At 42.1% G+C, this 10,572-nt stretch overlaps 2 long non-coding RNA genes across 2 annotated transcripts in view; both read right to left on the minus strand.

The window, feature by feature from the left end:
* Positions 1–5,105, minus strand: part of LOC133239149 (uncharacterized) — a 49,763-nt gene extending 44,658 nt beyond the window's left edge. The window contains exons 1-2 of the long non-coding RNA XR_009733737.1: positions 4,119–5,105; positions 3,319–3,503 (exon numbers count right to left, since the gene is read on the minus strand). This is a non-coding gene — a long non-coding RNA (uncharacterized LOC133239149). The remainder of the gene's footprint in view (positions 1–3,318; positions 3,504–4,118) is intronic.
* A 1,802-nt stretch (positions 5,106–6,907) lies between these two features.
* On the minus strand, positions 6,908–7,933 carry LOC133245281 (uncharacterized). Its single transcript, XR_009735621.1, has 2 exons — positions 7,847–7,933; positions 6,908–7,231 (listed from the first exon to the last, which is right to left on the minus strand). It is a non-coding gene; the product is annotated as an uncharacterized LOC133245281 (long non-coding RNA).
* Between the last annotated feature and the right edge of the window lie 2,639 nt (positions 7,934–10,572).

Below are 10,572 nucleotides of genomic sequence, written 5' to 3' on the forward strand. Positions count from 1 at the left end.
TTCACTCTTGCCATCTTTTGTTTGACCACTTCCAGTTTGCCTTGATTCATGGACCTGACATTCCAGGTTGCTATGCAATATTGCTCTTTACAGCATTGGATCTTGCTTCTATCACCAGTCACACTCACAGCCGGGTATTCTTTTTGCTTTGAGTCCATCCCTTCATTCTTTCTTTCATTCATTCATAAAATGGAAGTTAGAAATAGATTTAAGGGCCTAGATCTGATAGATAGAGGGCCTGATGAACTATGGAATGAGGTTCGTGACATTGTATAGGAGACAGGGATCAAGACCATCCCCATGGAAAAGAAGTGCAAAAAAAACAAAATGGCTGTCTGGGGAGGCCTTACAAATAGCTGTGAAAAGAAGAGAAGTGAAAAGCAAAAGAGAAAAGGAAAGATATAAGCATCTGAATGCAGAGTTCCAAAGAATAGCAAGGAGAGATAAGAAAGCCTTCCTCAGCGATCAATACAAAAAATAGAGGAAAACAACTGAATGGGAAAGACTAGAGATCTCTTCAAGAAAAGTAGAGATACCAAGAGAACATTTCATGCAAAGATGGGCTCGATAAAGGACAGAAATGGCATGTACCTAATAGAAGCAGAAGATATTAAGAAGAGGTGGCAAGAATACACAGAAGAACTGTACAAAAAAGATCTTCAGGACCCAGATAATCACGATGGTGTGATCACTCACCTAGAGCCAGATATCCTGGAATGTGAAGTCAAGTGGGCCTTAGGAAGCATCACTATGAACAAAGCTAGCAGAGATGGTGGAATTCCAGTTGAGCTATTTCAAATCCTGAAAGATGATGCTGTGAAAGTGCTGCACTCAATATGCCAGCAAATTTGGAAAACTCAGCAGTGGCCACAGGACTAGAAAAGGTCAGTTTCAATTTCAAACCCAAAGAAAGGCAATGCCAAAGAAGGCTCAAACTACCACACAATTGCACTCATGTCACATGCTAGTAAAGTAATGCTCAAAATTGTCCAAGGCAGGCTTCAGCAATATGTGAACCATGAAATTCCTGATGTTCAAGATGGTTTTACAAAAGGCAAAGGAACGAGAGATCAAATTGCCAACATCCACTGGATCACGGAAAAAGCAAGAGAGTTCCAGAAAAACATCTATTTCTGCTTTGTTGATTATGCCAAAGCCTTTGACTGTGTGGCTCACAATAAACGGTGGAAAATTCTGAAAGAGATGGGAATACCAGACCACCTGACCTGCCTCTTGAGAAATCTGTGTGCAGGTCAGGAAGCAACAGTTAGAACTGGACATGGAACAACAGACTGGTTCCAAATAGGAAAAGGAGTACGTCAAGGCTGTATATTGTCACCCTGTTTATTTAACTTCTATGCAGAGTACATCATGAGAAATGCTGGACTGGAAGAAACACAAGCTGGAATCAAAATTGCCAGGAGAAATATCAATAAACTTAGATATGCAGATGACACCACCTTATGGCAGAAAGTGAAGAGGAACTAAAAAGCCTCTTAATGAAAGTGAAAGAGGAGAGTCAAAAAGTTGGCTTAAAGCTCAACATTCAGAAAACGAAGATTTATTATGGTGTCCGGTCCCATCACTTCATGGGAAATAAATGGGGAAACACTGGAAACAGTGTCAGACTTTATTTTTTTGAGCTCCAAAATCACTGCAGATGATGACTGCAGCCATGAAATTAAAAGACGCTTATTCCTCGGAAGGAAAGTTATGACCAACTTAGATAGCATATTCAAAAGCAGAGACATTACTTTGCCAGGAAACGTCTGTCTAGTCAAGGCTATGGTTTTTCCCGTGGTCATGTATGGATGTGAGAGTTGGACTGTGAAGAAGGCTGAGCGCCGAAGAACTGAAGCTTTTGAACTGTGGTGTTGGAGAAAACTCTTGAGAGTCGGACTGCAAGGACATCAAACCAGTCCATTCTGAAGGAGATCAGCCCTGGGATTTCTTTGGAGTGAATGAGACTGAAGCTGAAACTCTAGCTCTTTAGCCACCTGTTGCAAAGAGTTGACTCATTGGAAAAGACTCTGATTCTGGGAGGGATTGGGGGCAAGAGGAGAAGGGGACGACAGAGGATGAGATGGCTGGATGGCATCACTGACACAATGGACATGAGTCTGAGTGAACTCCAGGAGCTTGTGATGGACAGGGAGGCCTGGTGTGCTGCGATTCATGGGGTTGCCAAGAGGTGGACACAACTGAGCGATTGAAAGGAACTGAATATTATATTTTATAGAGCCATGTATATATAAAGTAATATTTTAACATGTAATCAACACAGCAATTGTCAATGAAATATTTTATCCATTTCCTTTTAAAAAAATATTTTAATTGGAGGCTAGTTACTTCGCAATATTGTGGTGGTTTTCTCCCCTACATTGACATGAATCAGCCACAGGTGTACACGTGTCCCCCATTCCATCCCTCTGGGTTGTCCCAGCGCACCAGCTTTGAGTGTCCTGTTTCATGCATCAAACTTGGACTGGTGATCTATTTCATATATCATAATATACATGTTTCAATGCTTTCTCTCAAATCATCCCACTCTCACCTTCTACCACAGAATCCAAAAATCTGTTCTTTATATCTGTGAGGAACAAGGTACTCTTGAGGGGAGTCAACGTCATTAACCATGGGAGCACAGAGTGGTCAAAGGAACAGTCTCGAAAACCTCAGAGACAAGTGAGGCCTTGAGTTAGATCTCAAGCCAGGGCCAGTATTTCAATAGGCTGACTTAGGAATGGGGAAAGACCGCTCTTGGGGGATTAAGGAGCTTGAACTAAGACCCAGAGAGAAGATTGGGAAGGAAGTCAAATCTGCTGCTATGCGGGGTTCAGGGGAGAAGAGTGATGGTGTCTTGTGTGTCAAGAATCCCCTACATACGATTTTCACATTTAACACTTCTGAAATTGGGATACATCTTTGAATCAATTTTATACTTACTAGTATAAAAATGTTCATGTTTACAAACATCCAACAGATGTAGATTTAATAATATACGGTAGCTACTACTACTATTAATTGTAAGAAAACAAGAGAGGTTACCCTCGATGAGAGTGGCTGCGGGAAACAAAGGTGGAAAGGGTATTGACTTTCTCTTTAAACATTTGTTTGGCTTTTTAACAACATAGGTATATTATATGAGCTTTGTCATCAGGACTGTCTTCCACAGAGAATATAACACAAAGTGTTCTCTTTGTGTCACAGTTTTATTGAAAATTAAACCAATAAATGTTAGATTGTTTTCAAATAGGTATTATTTGATGAATATTTGTGTTAGGCACTGAGTGATACATTATTTCATTTGATCCTTACCATAGCTTGATGAGCTCAGTCCTGTTAATATCCACGTTGGATTCGTGAGAGATCAGAAGCCAGGGGCACACAGCAGGGAAGACAGGAGCCCAGCTGTGAGTGTGGAGGGCAAGAACAAGGTAGGAGGTGCCCTACAAGTTCCAAAGTGCTGTGCGTCCTTCATCTCAGGCTGTCTCCAAACTGACCTGAGAGGCAGGAATGAGATGACTCACATTCTACAGAAAAAAACCAATAAAGCAAAGCAAAACCTGCTCCTAGTGGTAATGAAGTGGGGATGACAGGGATAGACAGAGATGTAATGGGGAAAGCCAGTTGTTGTCACTGTTGACTTGGGGTCTTTGCTCAATTCTTCAAAATAGATCCACTTCCAAGGATCAAAATAGTCTCTCTAGAGCTGGATATTTCCCCCTGAATGAGCCCCAGCCCCAGAAAGGTCCCTGGGCCTCATCTGCCCTGCCTCAGGCAACCTGCCTTCACTACTCAGAATCTGTCTCAAGAGGCGAATCAGAGCCTCCACCTCCTCTCTGAGACTGACTCACCTCATAAGTCTCTTATCTGGATCAAGAGCTCAGATGTGAGGCACAGAATTCTCAAGGGTCCCTCATACCCCTTGGTACCCAGCTATTTTTCTAAATATTTTAACTTTCTTTTCAAGTTCAAAGGATTCATTAACAAAGTAAAATGCTTATTACAAATAAGCAATTTTGATATTTGATAGAGAATTATCTAACTCACTTCCAAAATACAGTCACTAAAAGAATAGAGAAATAGAAACAGTAGAGGAGAGTAACAGCACATACATCACCTAACTGGGTAGACACTTCCAGACTCAAGCATTGCTGGGAAGTCCCGTGTAACAGCAATCTGGAGTCCCAGTTGGGGAAAAGTCCTGGGCAGAGCATCCACTCCCTGAGTGAGAATTCAAATTGCCATTCTGAGGGTTCCTGCTTACAAAACCAGGCCACAAACTGACAGCATCATCGGTTTTTGACAAATTCCTGCTCTAGTTTCAAGTTAATCTTTTTATAATTCTATTTGTTTTATCTTTCAAGTCAAAGGATTTTGTTAAGTCCCAGGCACGGTTGGCCAAACCACCTCCAGAGGCTCAAGAATTCCAAGAATTCCAAGAACTTATTTATTGTGCCATGGCTTGTACTCGCAAGTAGGCACATAATCAGGGCACTGTCCAGACAAGTCAGAAGCAAAGTCAGAAGGCCTGTTCTGCTTTCTTGTCTCTGAAACCTGTATAAGACTACTGCCATTTAATTTCTCTAGTACCACCCCTGTCCCAGCACTGGAAATGGTCAGTTTTCAGTCCAATCCCAAAGAAAGGCAATGCCAAAAAGTGCTCAAACTACCGCACAACTGCACTCATCTCTCAAGCTAGTAATGCTCAAAACTCTCCAAGCCAGTCTTCAGCAATAAGTGAACTACGAACTCCCAGATGTTCAAGCTTGTTTTAGAAAAGGCAGAGGAACCAGAGATCAAATTGCCAACACGCGCTGGATCATGGGAAAAGCAAGAGAGTTCCAGGAAAACATCTATTTCTGCTTTATTGAATATGTCAAAGCCTTTGACTGTGTGGATCACAACAAACGGTGGAAAATTCTGAAAGAGATGGGAATACCAGACCACCTGACCTGCCTCTTGAGAAATCTGTGTGCAGGTCAGGAAGCAACAGTTAGAACTGGACATGGAACAACAGACTGGTTCCAAATAGGAAAAGGAGTACGTCAAGGCTGTATATTGTCACCCTGTTTATTTAACTTCTCTGCAGAGTACATCATGAGAAATGCGGAATGGAAGAAGCACAAGCTGGAATCAAGATTGCCAGGAGAAATATCAATAACCTTAGATATGCAGATGACACCACCCTTATGGCAGAAAGTGAAGAGGAACTAAAAAGCCTCTTGATGAAAGTCAAAGAGGAGAGTGAAAAAGTTGGCTTAAAGCTCAACATTCAGAAAATGAAGATTATGGCGTCCGATCCCATCACTTCATGGGAAATAAATGGGGAAACACTGGAAACAGTGTCAGACTTTATTTTTTTGAGCTCCAAAATCACTGCAGATGATGACTGCAGCCATGAAATTAAAAGACACTTACTCCTTGGAAGGAAAGTTATGACCAACCTAGATAGCATATTCAAAAGCAGAGACATTACTTTGCCAAGAAAGGTCTGTCTAGTCAAGGCTATGGTTTTTCCCATGGTCATGTATGGATGTGAGAGTTGGACTGTGAGGAAGGCTGAGCGCCAAAGAATTGATGCTTTTAAACTGTGCTGTTGGAGAAAACTCTTGAGAGTCGGACTGCAAGGACATCAAACCAGTCCATTCTGAAGGAGATCAGCCCTGGGTTTTCTTTGGAGGGAATGAGGCTGAAGCTGAAACTCCAGTACTTTGGCCACCTGTTGCAAAGAGTTGACTCATTGGAAAAGACTCTGATGCTGGGAGGGATTGGGGGCAGGAAGAGAAGGGGATGACAGAGGGTGAGATGGCTGGATGGTATCACTGACTCAATGGTCATGAGTCTGAGTGAACTCCAGGAGTTTGTGATGGACAGGGAGGCCTGGCGTGCTGCGATTCATGGGGCTGCCAAGAGTTGGACACAACTGAGTGACTGAAATGAACTGAATATTATATTTTATATAGCCATGTATATATAAAGTAATATTTTAACATGTAATCAACACAGCAAGATTATCAATGAAATATTTTATCCATTTCCTTTTAAAAAATATTTTAATTGGAGGCTGGTTACTTGGCAATATTGTGGTGGTTTTCTCCCCTATATTGACATGAATCAGCCACAGGTGTACACGTGTCCCCCATCCCTTCCCTCTGGGTTGTCCCAGCGCACCAGCTTTGAGTGTCCTGTTTCATGCATCAAACTTGGACTGGTGATCTATTTCACATATCATAATATACATATTTCAATGGTATTCTCTCAAATCATCCCACTCTCACCTTCTACCACAGAATCCAAATATCTGTTCTTTATATCTGTGAGGAACAAGGTACTCTTGAGGGGAGTCAATATCATTAACCATGGGAGCACAGAGTGGTCAAAGGAACAGTCTCGAAAACCTCAGAGACAAGTGAGGCCTTGAGTTAGATCTCAAGCCAGGACCAGTATTTCAATAGGCTGACTTAGGAATGGGGAAAGACCGCTCTTGCCGGAGGAAGAGCTTGAACTAAGACCCAGAGAAAAGATTGGGAAGGAAGTCAAATCTGCTGCTATGCGGGGTTCAGGGGAGAAGAGTGATGGTGTCTTGTGTGTCAAGAATCCCCTACATACGATTTTCACATTTAACACTTCTGAAATTGTCATACATCTTTGAATCATTTTATACTTACTAGTATAAAAATGTTCAGGTTTACAAACATCCAACAGATGTAGATTTAATAATATACGGTAGCTACTATTACTATTAATTGTAAGAAAACAAGAGAGGTTACCCTCGATGAGAGTGGCTGCGGGAAACAAAGGTGGAAAGGGTATTGACTTTCTCTTTAAACATTTGTTTGGCTTTTTAACAACATAGGTATATTATATGAGCTTTGTCATCAGGACTGTCTTCCACAGAGAATATAACACAAAGTGTTCTCTTTGTGTCACAGTTTTATTGAAAATTAAACCAATAAATGTTAGATTGTTTTCAAATAGGTATTATTTGATGAATATTTGTGTTAGGCACTGAGTGATACATTATTTCATTTGATCCTTACCATAGCTTGATGAGCTCAGTCCTGTTAATATCCACGTTGGATTCGTGAGAGATCAGAAGCCAGGGGCACACAGCAGGGAAGACAGGAGCCCAGCTGTGAGTGTGGAGGGCAAGAACAAGGTAGGAGGTGCCCTACAAGTTCCAAAGTGCTGTGCGTCCTTCATCTCAGGCTGTCTCCAAACTGACCTGAGAGGCAGGAATGAGATGACTCACATTCTACAGAAAAAAACCAATAAAGCAAAGCAAAACCTGCTCCTAGTGGTAATGAAGTGGGGATGACAGGGATAGACAGAGATGTAATGGGGAAAGCCAGTTATTGTCACTGTTGACTTGGGGTCTTTGCTCAATTCTTCAAAATAGATCCACTTCCAAGGATCAAAATAGTCTCTCTAGAGCTGGATATTTCCCCCTGAATGAGCCCCAGCCCCAGAAAGGTCCCTAGGCCTCATCTGCCCTGCCTCAGGCAACCTGCCTTCACTTCTCAGAATCTGTCTCAAGAGGCGAATCAGAGCCTCCACCTCCTCTCTGAGACTGACTCACCGCATAAGTCTCTTATCTGGATCAAGAACTCAGATGTGAGGCACAGAATTCTCAAGGGTCCCTCATACCCCTTGGTACCCAGCTATTTTTCTAAATATTTTAACTTTCTTTTCAAGTTCAAAGGATTCATTAACAAAGTAAAATGCTTATTACAAATAAGCAAATTTGATATTTGATAGAGAATTATCTAACTCACTTCCAAAATACAGTCATTAAAAGAATAGAGAAATAGAAACAGTAGAGGAGAGTAACAGCACATACATCACCTAACTGGGTAGACACTTCCAGACTCAAGCATTGCTGGGAAGTCCCGTGTAACAGCAACCTGGAGTCCCAGTTGGGGAAAAGTCCTGGGCAGAGCATCCACTCCCTGAGTGAGAATTCAAATTGCCATTCTGAGGGTTTCTGCTTACAAAACCAGGCCACAAACTGACAGCATCATCGGTTTGTGACAAATTCCTGCTCTAGTTTCAAGTTAATCTTTTTATAATTCTATTTGTTTTATCTTTCAAGTCAAAGGATTTTGTTAAGTCCCAGGCATGGTTGGCCAAACCACCTCCAGAGGCTCAAGAATTCCAAGAATTCCAAGAACTTATTTATTGTGCCACGGCTTGTACTCGCAAGTAGGCACGTAATCAGGGCACTGTCTAGACAAGTCAGAAGCAAAGTCAGAAGGCCTGTTCTGCTTTCTTGTCTCTGAAACCTGTATAAGACTACTGCCATTTAATTTCTCTAGTACCACCCCTGTCCCAGCACTGGAAATGGTCAGTTTTCATTGCAATCCCAAAGAAAGGCAATGCCAAAGAATGCTCAAACTACCGCACAACTGCACTCATCTCTCAAGCTAGTAATGCTCAAAATTCTCCAAGCCAGTCTTCAGCAATAAGTGAACTACGAACTTCCAGATGTTCAAGCTTGTTTTAGAAAAGGCAGAGGAACCAGAGATAAAATTGCCAACACCCGCTGGATCATGGAATAAAGCAAGAGAGTTCCAGAAAAACATCTATTTCTGCTTTATTGAATATGTCAAAGCCTTTGACTGTGTGGATCACAACAAATGGTGGAAAATTCTGAAAGAGATGGGAATACCACACCACTTGACCTGCCTCTTGAGAAATCTGTGTGCAGGTTAGGAAGCAGCAGTTAGAACTGGACATGGAAGAACAGAGTGGTTCCAAATAGGGAAAGGAGTTCGTCAAGGCTGTATATTGTCACCCTGCTTATTTAACTTACATGCAGAATATATCATGAGGAACCCTGCGTGGATGAAGCCCAAGCTGGAATCAAGATTGCCAGCAAAAATATTAATAACCTCAGATATGCAGATGACACCACCCTTATGGCAGAAAGCAAAGAAGAACTAAAGAGCCTCTTGATGAAATTGAAACAGGAGAATGAAAATGTTGGCTTAAAACTCAATATTCAGAAAAGTAAGATCATGGCATCTGGTCCCATCATTTCATTGCAAATAGATGGAGTAACAGTGGAAACAGTGACAGACTTTATTTTTTTGGGTCTTCAAAATCACTGCAGATGGTGATTGCAGCCATGAAATTAAAAGATGCTTACTCCTTGGAAGAAAAGTTATGAGTTGTATCTGACTCCTTTTGGCCCCGTGGACTGTAGCCTACCAGGCTCCTCTGTCCATGGGATTCTCCAGGCAAGAATACTGGACTGTGCTGCCATTTCCTTCTCCAATACCAACCTGCTGCTGCTAAGTTGCTTCAGTCGTGTCCAACTCTGTGGGACCCCATAGACGGCAGCCCACCAGGCTCCTGATCTACCTAAACAGCATTAAAAAGCAGAGACATTACTTTGCCAACAAAGGTCCATCTAGTCAAGGCTATGGTTTTTCCAGTAGTTATGTATGGATGTGAGAGTTGGACTATAAAGAAAGCTGAGTACCAGCTATTTAAAAGAATGCATTTGAATCAGTTCTAATGAAGTGGATGAAACTGGAGCCTATTATACAGAGTCAAGTAAATCAGAAAGAAAAACACCAATACAGTATATGAACACACATATATGGAATTTAGCAGAGGAAGCAATGGCAACCCATTCCAGTACTCTTGCCTGGACAATCCCATGAATGGGGGAGCCTGGTAGGCTGCAGTCCATGGGGTCACTAAGAGTTGGACACGAATGAGTGACTTCATTTTCACTTTTCACTTTCATGCCTTCGAGAAGGAAATGGCAACCCACTCCAGTGTTCTTGCCTGGAGAATCCCAGGAATGGGGAAGCCTGGTGGGCTGCCGTCTATGGGGTCGCACAGAGTCAGACATGACTAAAGCGACTTAGCAGCAGCAGCAGCATCATGGAATTTAGAAAGATGGTAATGATGACCCTATATGTGAGACAGCAAGAGACATAGATGTAAAGAACAGACTTTTGGACTCTGTGGGAGAAGGTGAGGGTGGGATGATTTGAGAGAATAACATTGAAACATGTATATTACCATATGTGAAATAGATCGCCAGTCCAGGTTCCATGCATGAGACAGGGTGCTCAGGGCTGGTGCACTGGGATGACTCTGAGGGAAGGGATGGAGAGGGAGGTGGGAGGGGGGGTTCAAAAAGGGGAACACATGTACACCCATGGCTCATTCATGCCAATGTATGGCAAAACCCACTATAATATTATAAAGTAATTAGCCTCCAATTAAAATAAATTAATTTTTTAAAAAGCTGAGCATTGAAGGATTGATGTTTTTGAACTGTGGTGTTGGAGAAGACTCTTGAGAGTCCCTTGGACTGCAAGGAGATCCAGCCAGTCCATCCTGAAGGAAATCAGTCCTGAATATTCATTGGAAGGATTGAAGTTGAAGCTGAAACTCCAATACTTTGGCCACCTAATACGAAGAACTGACTCATTGGCAAAAACCCTGATGTTGGGAGAGATTGAGGACAGGAGAAGGGGATGACAGAGGATGAGATGGTTGGATGGCATCTCCGACTCAATGGACATGAGTTTGAGTTGGTGATAGACA

The sequence above is a fragment of the Bos javanicus genome, chromosome 3 (assembly GCF_032452875.1).
Source record: "Bos javanicus breed banteng chromosome 3, ARS-OSU_banteng_1.0, whole genome shotgun sequence".
Taxonomy (NCBI): Eukaryota; Metazoa; Chordata; class Mammalia; order Artiodactyla; family Bovidae; genus Bos; species Bos javanicus.